Raw genomic sequence first — 12,019 nt, 5'->3', positions numbered from 1 at the left:
AAAAAACATGTTACAGCAGATTTCAGACTGAAAGAAGAAAAATGACCTCAAAACAAGTTGAAACTGTCAGAACAAGCTTCTTCTGGCAGAGCCTTACAAAAGGACATGTTACTGCAGTTTTCAGACAAATCAGTAAAATGACCTGAAAACAAGTTGAAACTGTCAGAACAAGCTTCTTCTGGCAGAGCCTGACAAAAAAACATGTTACTGCAGATTTCAGACTGAAAGAAGAAAAATGACCTCAGAACACGTTGAAACTGTCAGAACAAGCTTCTTCCGGCAGATGCTGACAAAAGGACATGTTACTGCAGTGTTCAGACTGAAATCATCAAAATGACCTGAAAACTAGTCAGAACAAGCTTCTGCTGGCAGAGCCTTACAAAAAACATGTTCCTGCAGATTTCAGACTGGAATTAGTAAAATGACCTGTAAACAAGTTGAAACTGTCAGAACAAGCTTCTTCTAGCAGAGCTTGACAAAAAACATGTTACTGCAGATTTCAGACTGAAAGAAGAAAAATGACCTCGAAACAAGTTGAAACTGTCAGAACAAGCTTCTTCCGGCAGATGCTGACAAAAGGACATGTTACTGCAGTGTTCAGACTGAAATCATCCAAATGACCTCAAAACAAGTTGAAACTGTCAGAACAAGCTTCTTCTGGCAGAGCCTGACAAAAGGACATGTTACTGCAGTGTTCAGACTGAAATCATCAAAATGACCTGAAAACTAGTCAGAACAAGCTTCTGCTAGCAGAGCCTGACAAAAAAACATGTTCCTGCAGATTTCAGACTGAAAGAAGAAAAATGACCTCAAAACAAGTTGAAACTGTCAGAACAAGCTACTTCTGGCAGAGCCTGACAAAAGGACTTGTTACTGCAGTTTTCATACAGAAATCATCCAAATGACCTCACACCAAGTTGAAACTGTCAGAACAAGCTTCTTCTGGCAGAGCCTGACCAAAGGCCATGTTCCTGCAGATTTCAGACTGGAATTAGTAAAATGACCTGTAAACAAGTTGAAACTGTCAGAACAAGCTTCTTCTAGCAGAGCTTGACAAAAAACATGTTACTGCAGATTTCAGACTGAAAGAAGAAAAATGACCTCGAAACAAGTTGAAACTGTCAGAACAAGCTTCTTCCGGCAGATGCTGACAAAAGGACATGTTACTGCAGTGTTCAGACTGAAATCATCCAAATGACCTCAAAACAAGTTGAAACTGTCAGAACAAGCTTCTTCTGGCAGAGCCTGACAAAAGGACTTGTTACTGCAGTTTTCATACACAAATCATCCAAATGACCTCAAAACAAGTTGAAACTGTCAGAACAAGCTTCTTCTGGCAGAGCCTGACAAAAGGACTTGTTACTGCAGTTTTCATACACAAATCATCCAAATGACCTCAAAACAAGTTGAAACTGTCAGAACAAGCTTCTTCTGGCAGATGCTGACAAAAGGACATGTTACTGCAGTGTTCAGACTGAAATCATCCAAATGACCTCAAAACAAGTTGAAACTGTCAGAACAAGCTTCTTCTGGCAGAGCCTGACAAAAGGACATGTTACTGCAGTGTTCAGACTGAAATCATCAAAATGACCTGAAAACTAGTCAGAACAAGCTTCTGCTAGCAGAGCCTGACAAAAAAACATGTTCCTGCAGATTTCAGACTGAAAGAAGAAAAATGACCTCAAAACAAGTTGAAACTGTCAGAACAAGCTACTTCTGGCAGAGCCTGACAAAAGGACTTGTTACTGCAGTTTTCATACAGAAATCATCCAAATGACCTCACACCAAGTTGAAACTGTCAGAACAAGCTTCTTCTGGCAGAGCCTGACCAAAGGCCATGTTCCTGCAGATTTCAGACTGGAATTAGTAAAATGACCTGTAAACAAGTTGAAACTGTCAGAACAAGCTTCTTCTAGCAGAGCTTGACAAAAAACATGTTACTGCAGATTTCAGACTGAAAGAAGAAAAATGACCTCGAAACAAGTTGAAACTGTCAGAACAAGCTTCTTCTGGCAGAGCCTGACAAAAGGACTTGTTACTGCAGTTTTCATACACAAATCATCCAAATGACCTCAAAACAAGTTGAAACTGTCAGAACAAGCTTCTTCTGGCAGATGCTGACAAAAGGACATGTTACTGCAGTGTTCAACCTGAAATCATCAAAATGACCTGAAAACTAGTCAGAACAAGCTTCTGCTGGCAGAGCCTTACAAAAAACATGTTCCTGCAGATTTCAGACTGGAATTAGTAAAATGACCTGTAAACAAGTTGAAACTGTCAGAACAAGCTTCTTCTAGCAGAGCCTGACAAAAGGACGTGTTACTGCAGTGTTCAACCTGAAATCATCAAAATGACCTGAAAACTAGTCAGAACAAGCTTCTGCTGGCAGAGCCTTACAAAAAACATGTTCCTGCAGATTTCAGACTGGAATTAGTAAAATGACCTCGAAACAAGTTGAAACTGTCAGAACAAGCTTCTTCTAGCAGAGCCTGACAAAAAAACATGTTACTGCAGATTTCAGACTGAAAGAAGAAAAATGACCTCAAAACAAGTTGAAACTGTCAGAACAAGCTTCTTCCGGCAGATGCTGACAAAAGGACATGTTACTGCAGTGTTCAGACTGAAATCATCAAAATGACCTGAAAACTAGTCAGAACAAGCTTCTACTGGCAGAGCCTTACAAAAAACATGTTCCTGCAGATTTCAGACTGGAATTAGTAAAATGACCTCGAAACAAGTTGAAACTGTCAGAACAAGCTTCTTCTAGCAGAGCCTGACAAAAAAACATGTTACTGCAGATTTCAGACTGAAAGAAGAAAAATGACCTCAAAACAAGTTGAAACTGTCAGAACAAGCTTCTTCTGGCAGAGCCTTACAAAAGGACACGTTACTGCAGTTTTCAGACAAATCAGTAAAATGACCTGAAAACAAGTTGAAACTGTCAGAACAAGCTTCTTCTGGCAGAGCCTGACAAAAAAACATGTTCCTGCAGATTTCAGACTGGAATTAGTAAAATGACCTCGAAACAAGTTGAAACTGTCAGAACAAGCTTCTTCTAGCAGAGCCTGACAAAAAAACATGTTACAGCAGATTTCAGACTGAAAGAAGAAAAATGACCTCAAAACAAGTTGAAACTGTCAGAACAAGCTTCTTCTGGCAGAGCCTTACAAAAGGACATGTTACTGCAGTTTTCAGACAAATCAGTAAAATGACCTGAAAACAAGTTGAAACTGTCAGAACAAGCTTCTTCTGGCAGAGCCTGACAAAAAAACATGTTACTGCAGATTTCAGACTGAAAGAAGAAAAATGACCTCAGAACACGTTGAAACTGTCAGAACAAGCTTCTTCCGGCAGATGCTGACAAAAGGACATGTTACTGCAGTGTTCAGACTGAAATCATCAAAATGACCTGAAAACTAGTCAGAACAAGCTTCTGCTGGCAGAGCCTTACAAAAAACATGTTCCTGCAGATTTCAGACTGGAATTAGTAAAATGACCTGTAAACAAGTTGAAACTGTCAGAACAAGCTTCTTCTAGCAGAGCTTGACAAAAAACATGTTACTGCAGATTTCAGACTGAAAGAAGAAAAATGACCTCGAAACAAGTTGAAACTGTCAGAACAAGCTTCTTCCGGCAGATGCTGACAAAAGGACATGTTACTGCAGTGTTCAGACTGAAATCATCCAAATGACCTCAAAACAAGTTGAAACTGTCAGAACAAGCTTCTTCTGGCAGAGCCTGACAAAAGGACATGTTACTGCAGTGTTCAGACTGAAATCATCAAAATGACCTGAAAACTAGTCAGAACAAGCTTCTGCTAGCAGAGCCTGACAAAAAAACATGTTCCTGCAGATTTCAGACTGAAAGAAGAAAAATGACCTCAAAACAAGTTGAAACTGTCAGAACAAGCTACTTCTGGCAGAGCCTGACAAAAGGACTTGTTACTGCAGTTTTCATACAGAAATCATCCAAATGACCTCACACCAAGTTGAAACTGTCAGAACAAGCTTCTTCTGGCAGAGCCTGACCAAAGGCCATGTTCCTGCAGATTTCAGACTGGAATTAGTAAAATGACCTGTAAACAAGTTGAAACTGTCAGAACAAGCTTCTTCTAGCAGAGCTTGACAAAAAACATGTTACTGCAGATTTCAGACTGAAAGAAGAAAAATGACCTCGAAACAAGTTGAAACTGTCAGAACAAGCTTCTTCCGGCAGATGCTGACAAAAGGACATGTTACTGCAGTGTTCAGACTGAAATCATCCAAATGACCTCAAAACAAGTTGAAACTGTCAGAACAAGCTTCTTCTGGCAGAGCCTGACAAAAGGACTTGTTACTGCAGTTTTCATACACAAATCATCCAAATGACCTCAAAACAAGTTGAAACTGTCAGAACAAGCTTCTTCTGGCAGAGCCTGACAAAAGGACTTGTTACTGCAGTTTTCATACACAAATCATCCAAATGACCTCAAAACAAGTTGAAACTGTCAGAACAAGCTTCTTCTGGCAGATGCTGACAAAAGGACATGTTACTGCAGTGTTCAGACTGAAATCATCCAAATGACCTCAAAACAAGTTGAAACTGTCAGAACAAGCTTCTTCTGGCAGAGCCTGACAAAAGGACATGTTACTGCAGTGTTCAGACTGAAATCATCAAAATGACCTGAAAACTAGTCAGAACAAGCTTCTGCTAGCAGAGCCTGACAAAAAAACATGTTCCTGCAGATTTCAGACTGAAAGAAGAAAAATGACCTCAAAACAAGTTGAAACTGTCAGAACAAGCTACTTCTGGCAGAGCCTGACAAAAGGACTTGTTACTGCAGTTTTCATACAGAAATCATCCAAATGACCTCACACCAAGTTGAAACTGTCAGAACAAGCTTCTTCTGGCAGAGCCTGACCAAAGGCCATGTTCCTGCAGATTTCAGACTGGAATTAGTAAAATGACCTGTAAACAAGTTGAAACTGTCAGAACAAGCTTCTTCTAGCAGAGCTTGACAAAAAACATGTTACTGCAGATTTCAGACTGAAAGAAGAAAAATGACCTCGAAACAAGTTGAAACTGTCAGAACAAGCTTCTTCCGGCAGATGCTGACAAAAGGACATGTTACTGCAGTGTTCAGACTGAAATCATCCAAATGACCTCAAAACAAGTTGAAACTGTCAGAACAAGCTTCTTCTGGCAGAGCCTGACAAAAGGACATGTTACTGCAGTGTTCAGACTGAAATCATCAAAATGACCTGAAAACTAGTCCGAACAAGCTTCTGCTAGCAGAGCCTGACAAAAAAACATGTTCCTGCAGATTTCAGACTGAAAGAAGAAAAATGACCTCAAAACAAGTTGAAACTGTCAGAACAAGCTACTTCTGGCAGAGCCTGACAAAAGGACTTGTTACTGCAGTTTCCATACAGAAATCATCCAAATGACCTCAAAACCAGTTGAAACTGTCAGAACAAGCTTCTTCTGGCAGAGCCTGACCAAAGGCCATGTTCCTGCAGATTTCAGACTGGAATTAGTAAAATGACCTGTAAACAAGTTGAAACTGTCAGAACAAGCTTCTTCTGGCAGAGCCTGACAAAAGGACTTGTTACTGCAGTTTCCATACAGAAATCATCCAAATGACCTCAAAACCAGTTGAAACTGTCAGAACAAGCTTCTTCTGGCAGAGCCTGACCAAAGGCCATGTTCCTGCAGATTTCAGACTGGAATTAGTAAAATGACCTGTAAACAAGTTGAAACTGTCAGAACAAGCTTCTTCTAGCAGAGCTTGACAAAAAACATGTTACTGCAGATTTCAGACTGAAAGAAGAAAAATGACCTCGAAACAAGTTGAAACTGTCAGAACAAGCTTCTTCCGGCAGATGCTGACAAAAGGACATGTTACTGCAGTGTTCAGACTGAAATCATCCAAATGACCTCAAAACAAGTTGAAACTGTCAGAACAAGCTTCTTCTGGCAGAGCCTGACAAAAGGACTTGTTACTGCAGTTTTCATACACAAATCATCCAAATGACCTCAAAACAAGTTGAAACTGTCAGAACAAGCTTCTTCTGGCAGAGCCTGACAAAAGGACTTGTTACTGCAGTTTTCATACACAAATCATCCAAATGACCTCAAAACAAGTTGAAACTGTCAGAACAAGCTTCTTCTGGCAGATGCTGACAAAAGGACATGTTACTGCAGTGTTCAACCTGAAATCATCAAAATGACCTGAAAACTAGTCAGAACAAGCTTCTGCTGGCAGAGCCTTACAAAAAACATGTTCCTGCAGATTTCAGACTGGAATTAGTAAAATGACCTGTAAACAAGTTGAAACTGTCAGAACAAGCTTCTTCTAGCAGAGCCTGACAAAAGGACTTGTTACTGCAGTGTTCAACCTGAAATCATCAAAATGACCTGAAAACTAGTCAGAACAAGCTTCTGCTGGCAGAGCCTTACAAAAAACATGTTCCTGCAGATTTCAGACTGGAATTAGTAAAATGACCTCGAAACAAGTTGAAACTGTCAGAACAAGCTTCTTCTAGCAGAGCCTGACAAAAAAACATGTTACTGCAGATTTCAGACTGAAAGAAGAAAAATGACCTCGAAACAAGTTGAAACTGTCAGAACAAGCTTCTTCCGGCAGAGCCTTACAAAAGGACACGTTACTGCAGTTTTCAGACAAATCAGTAAAATGACCTGAAAACAAGTTGAAACTGTCAGAACAAGCTTCTTCGCGCAGAGCCTGACAAAAAAACATGTTCCTGCACATTTCAGACTGGAATTAGTAAAATGACCTCGAAACAAGTTGAAACTGTCAGAACAAGCTTCTTCTAGCAGAGCCTGACAAAAAAACATGTTACAGCAGATTTCAGACTGAAAGAAGAAAAATGACCTCAAAACAAGTTGAAACTGTCAGAACAAGCTTCTTCTGGCAGAGCCTTACAAAAGGACATGTTACTGCAGTTTTCAGACAAATCAGTAAAATGACCTGAAAACAAGTTGAAACTGTCAGAACAAGCTTCTTCTGGCAGAGCCTGACAAAAAAACATGTTACTGCAGATTTCAGACTGAAAGAAGAAAAATGACCTCAGAACACGTTGAAACTGTCAGAACAAGCTTCTTCCGGCAGATGCTGACAAAAGGACATGTTACTGCAGTGTTCAGACTGAAATCATCAAAATGACCTGAAAACTAGTCAGAACAAGCTTCTGCTGGCAGAGCCTTACAAAAAACATGTTCCTGCAGATTTCAGACTGGAATTAGTAAAATGACCTGTAAACAAGTTGAAACTGTCAGAACAAGCTTCTTCTAGCAGAGCTTGACAAAAAACATGTTACTGCAGATTTCAGACTGAAAGAAGAAAAATGACCTCGAAACAAGTTGAAACTGTCAGAACAAGCTTCTTCCGGCAGATGCTGACAAAAGGACATGTTACTGCAGTGTTCAGACTGAAATCATCCAAATGACCTCAAAACAAGTTGAAACTGTCAGAACAAGCTTCTTCTGGCAGAGCCTGACAAAAGCACATGTTACTGCAGTGTTCAGACTGAAATCATCAAAATGACCTGAAAACTAGTCCGAACAAGCTTCTGCTAGCAGAGCCTGACAAAAAAACATGTTCCTGCAGATTTCAGACTGAAAGAAGAAAAATGACCTCAAAACAAGTTGAAACTGTCAGAACAAGCTACTTCTGGCAGAGCCTGACAAAAGGACTTGTTACTGCAGTTTTCATACAGAAATCATCCAAATGACCTCAAAACAAGTTGAAACTGTCAGAACAAGCTTCTTCTGGCAGAGCCTGACCAAAGGCCATGTTCCTGCAGATTTCAGACTGGAATTAGTAAAATGACCTCGAAACAAGTTGAAACTGTCAGAACAAGCTTCTTCCGGCAGATGCTGACAAAAGGACATGTTACTGCAGTGTTCAGACTGAAATCATCCAAATGACCTCAAAACAAGTTGAAACTGTCAGAACAAGCTTCTTCTGGCAGAGCCTGACAAAAGGACTTGTTACTGCAGTTTTCATACACAAATCATCCAAATGACCTCAAAACAAGTTGAAACTGTCAGAACAAGCTTCTTCTGGCAGAGCCTGACAAAAGGACTTGTTACTGCAGTTTTCATACACAAATCATCCAAATGACCTCAAAACAAGTTGAAACTGTCAGAACAAGCTTCTTCTGGCAGAGCCTTACAAAAGGACATGTTACTGCAGTTTTCAGACAAATCAGTAAAATGACCTGAAAACAAGTTGAAACTGTCAGAACAAGCTTCTTCTGGCAGAGCCTGACAAAAAAACATGTTACTGCAGATTTCAGACTGAAAGAAGAAAAATGACCTCAAAACAAGTTGAAACTGTCAGAACAAGCTTCTTCCGGCAGAGCCTGACAAAAGGACTTGTTACTGCATTTTTCATACAGAAATCATCCAAATGACCGCAAAACAAGTTGAAACTGTCAGAACAAGCTTCTTCTGGCAGAGCCTTACAAAAGGACATGTTACTGCAGTTTTCAGACAAATCAGTAAAATGACCTGAAAACAAGTTGAAACTGTCAGAACCAGCTTCTTCTGGCAGAGCCTGACAAAAAAACATGTTACTGCAGATTTCAGACTGAAAGAAGAAAAATGACCTCAAAACAAGTTGAAACTGTCAGAACAAGCTTCTTCCGGCAGATGCTGACAAAAGGACATGTTACTCCATTTTTCAGACTGAAAGAAGAAAAATGACCTCGAAACAAGTTGAAACTGTCAGAACAAGCTTCTTCTGGCAGAGCCTGACAAAAAAACATGTTACTGCAGATTTCAGACTGAAAGAAGAAAAATGACCTCAAAACAAGTTGAAACTGTCAGAACAAGCTTCTTCTGGCAGAGACTGACAAAAGGACATGTTACTGCAGTTTTCAGACAAATCAGTAAAATGACCTGAAAACAAGTTGAAACTGTCAGAACAAGCTTCTTCTAGCAGAGCCTGACAAAAAAACATGTTACTGCAGTGTTCAGACTGAAATTAGTTAAATGACCTGAAAACAAGTTGAAACTGTCAGAACAAGCTTCTTCTGGCAGAGCCTGACAAAAGGACTTGTTACTGCATTTTTCATACAGAAATCATCCAAATGACCGCAAAACAAGTTGAAACTGTCAGAACAAGCTTCTTCTGGCAGAGACTGACAAAAAAACATGTTACTGCAGATTTCAGACTGAAAGAAGAAAAATGACCTCAAATCAAGTTGAAACTGTCAGAACAAGCTTCTTCCGGCAGATGCTGACAAAAGGACATGTTACTCCATTTTTCAGACTGAAAGAAGAAAAATGACCTCGAAACAAGTTGAAACTGTCAGAACAAGCTTCTTCTGGCAGATGCTGACAAAAGGACATGTTACTGCAGTGTTCTGACTGAAATCATCAAAATGACCTGAAAACTAGTCAGAACAAGCTTCTGCTGGCAGAGCCTTACAAAAAACATGTTCCTGCAGATTTCAGACTGGAATTAGTGAAATGACCTGTAAACAAGTTGAAACTGTCAGAACAAGCTTCTTTTAGCAGAGCCTGACAAAAGGACATGTTACTGCAGTGTTCAGACTGAAATTAGTTAAATGACCTGAAAACAAGTTGAAACTGTCAGAACAAGCTTCTTCTGGCAGAGCCTTACAAAAGGACTTGTTACTGCATTTTTCATACAGAAATCATCCAAATGACCGCAAAACAAGTTGAAACTGTCAGAACAAGCTTCTTCTGGCAGAGCCTTACAAAAGGACATGTTACTGCAGTTTTCAGACAAATCAGTAAAATGACCTGAAAACAAGTTGAAACTGTCAGAACCAGCTTCTTCTGGCAGAGCCTGACAAAAAAACATGTTACTGCAGATTTCAGACTGAAAGAAGAAAAATGACCTCAAAACAAGTTGAAACTGTCAGAACAAGCTTCTTCCGGCAGATGCTGACAAAAGGACATGTTACTCCATTTTTCAGACTGAAAGAAGAAAAATGACCTCGAAACAAGTTGAAACTGTCAGAACAAGCTTCTTCTGGCAGAGCCTGACAAAAAAACATGTTACTGCAGATTTCAGACTGAAAGAAGAAAAATGACCTCAAAACAAGTTGAAACTGTCAGAACAAGCTTCTTCTGGCAGAGACTGACAAAAGGACATGTTACTGCAGTTTTCAGACAAATCAGTAAAATGACCTCAAAACAAGTTGAAACTGTCAGAACAAGCTTCTTCCGGCAGATGCTGACAAAAGGACATGTTACTCCATTTTTCAGACTGAAAGAAGAAAAATGACCTCGAAACAAGTTGAAACTGTCAGAACAAGCTTCTTCTGGCAGAGCCTGACAAAAAAACATGTTACTGCAGATTTCAGACTGAAAGAAGAAAAATGACCTCAAAACAAGTTGAAACTGTCAGAACAAGCTTCTTCTGGCAGAGACTGACAAAAAAACATGTTACTGCAGTGTTCAGACTGAAATTAGTTAAATGACCTGAAAACAAGTTGAAACTGTCAGAACAAGCTTCTTCTAGCAGAGCCTGACAAAAAAACATGTTACTGCAGTGTTCAGACTGAAATTAGTTAAATGACCTGAAAACAAGTTGAAACTGTCAGAACAAGCTTCTTCTGGCAGAGCCTGACAAAAGGACTTGTTACTGCATTTTTCATACAGAAATCATCCAAATGACCGCAAAACAAGTTGAAACTGTCAGAACAAGCTTCTTCTGGCAGAGCCTGACAAAAAAACATGTTACTGCAGATTTCAGACTGAAAGAAGAAAAATGACCTCAAATCAAGTTGAAACTGTCAGAACAAGCTTCTTCCGGCAGATGCTGACAAAAGGACATGTTACTCCATTTTTCAGACTGAAAGAAGAAAAATGACCTCGAAACAAGTTGAAACTGTCAGAACAAGCTTCTTCTGGCAGATGCTGACAAAAGGACATGTTACTGCAGTGTTCTGACTGAAATCATCAAAATGACCTGAAAACTAGTCAGAACAAGCTTCTGCTGGCAGAGCCTTACAAAAAACATGTTCCTGCAGATTTCAGACTGGAATTAGTGAAATGACCTGTAAACAAGTTGAAACCGTCAGAACAAGCTTCTTTTAGCAGAGCCTGACAAAAGGACATGTTACTGCAGTGTTCAGACTGAAATTAGTTAAATGACCTGAAAACAAGTTGAAACTGTCAGAACAAGCTTCTTCTGGCAGAGCCTTACAAAAGGACTTGTTACTGCATTTTTCATACAGAAATCATCCAAATGACCGCAAAACAAGTTGAAACTGTCAGAACAAGCTTCTTCTGGCAGAGCCTGACAAAAAAACATGTTACTGCAGATTTCAGACTGAAAGAAGAAAAATGACCTCAAATCAAGTTGAAACTGTCAGAACAAGCTTCTTCCGGCAGATGCTGACAAAAGGACATGTTACTCCATTTTTCAGACTGAAAGAAGAAAAATGACCTCGAAACAAGTTGAAACTGTCAGAACAAGCTTCTTCTGGCAGATGCTGACAAAAGGACATGTTACTGCAGTGTTCTGACTGAAATAATCAAAATGACCTGAAAACTAGTCAGAACAAGCTTCTGCTGGCAGAGCCTTACAAAAAACATGTTCCTGCAGATTTCAGACTGGAATTAGTGAAATGACCTGTAAACAAGTTGAAACTGTCAGAACAAGCTTCTTTTAGCAGAGCCTGACAAAAGGACATGTTACTGCAGTGTTCAGACTGAAATTAGTTAAATGACCTGAAAACAAGTTGAAACTGTCAGAACAAGCTTCTTCTGGCAGAGCCTGACAAAAGGACTTGTTACTGCATTTTTCATACAGAAATCATCCAAATGACCGCAAAACAAGTTGAAACTGTCAGAACAAGCTTCTTCCGGCAGATGCTGACAAAAGGACATGTTACTGCAGATTTCAGACTGAAAGAAGAAAAATGACCTCAAATCAAGTTGAAACTGTCAGAACAAGCTTCTTCCGGCAGATGCTGACAAAAGGACATGTTACTCCATTTTTCAGACTGAAAGAAGAAAAATGACCTCGAAACAAGTT

Source organism: Brachionichthys hirsutus, unplaced genomic scaffold, assembly GCF_040956055.1.
Source record: "Brachionichthys hirsutus isolate HB-005 unplaced genomic scaffold, CSIRO-AGI_Bhir_v1 contig_259, whole genome shotgun sequence".
In the NCBI taxonomy this organism is placed as follows: domain Eukaryota; kingdom Metazoa; phylum Chordata; class Actinopteri; order Lophiiformes; family Brachionichthyidae; genus Brachionichthys; species Brachionichthys hirsutus.
The sequence above is the reverse complement of the archived record's forward strand: the minus strand, read 5'-3'. Positions refer to the sequence as shown.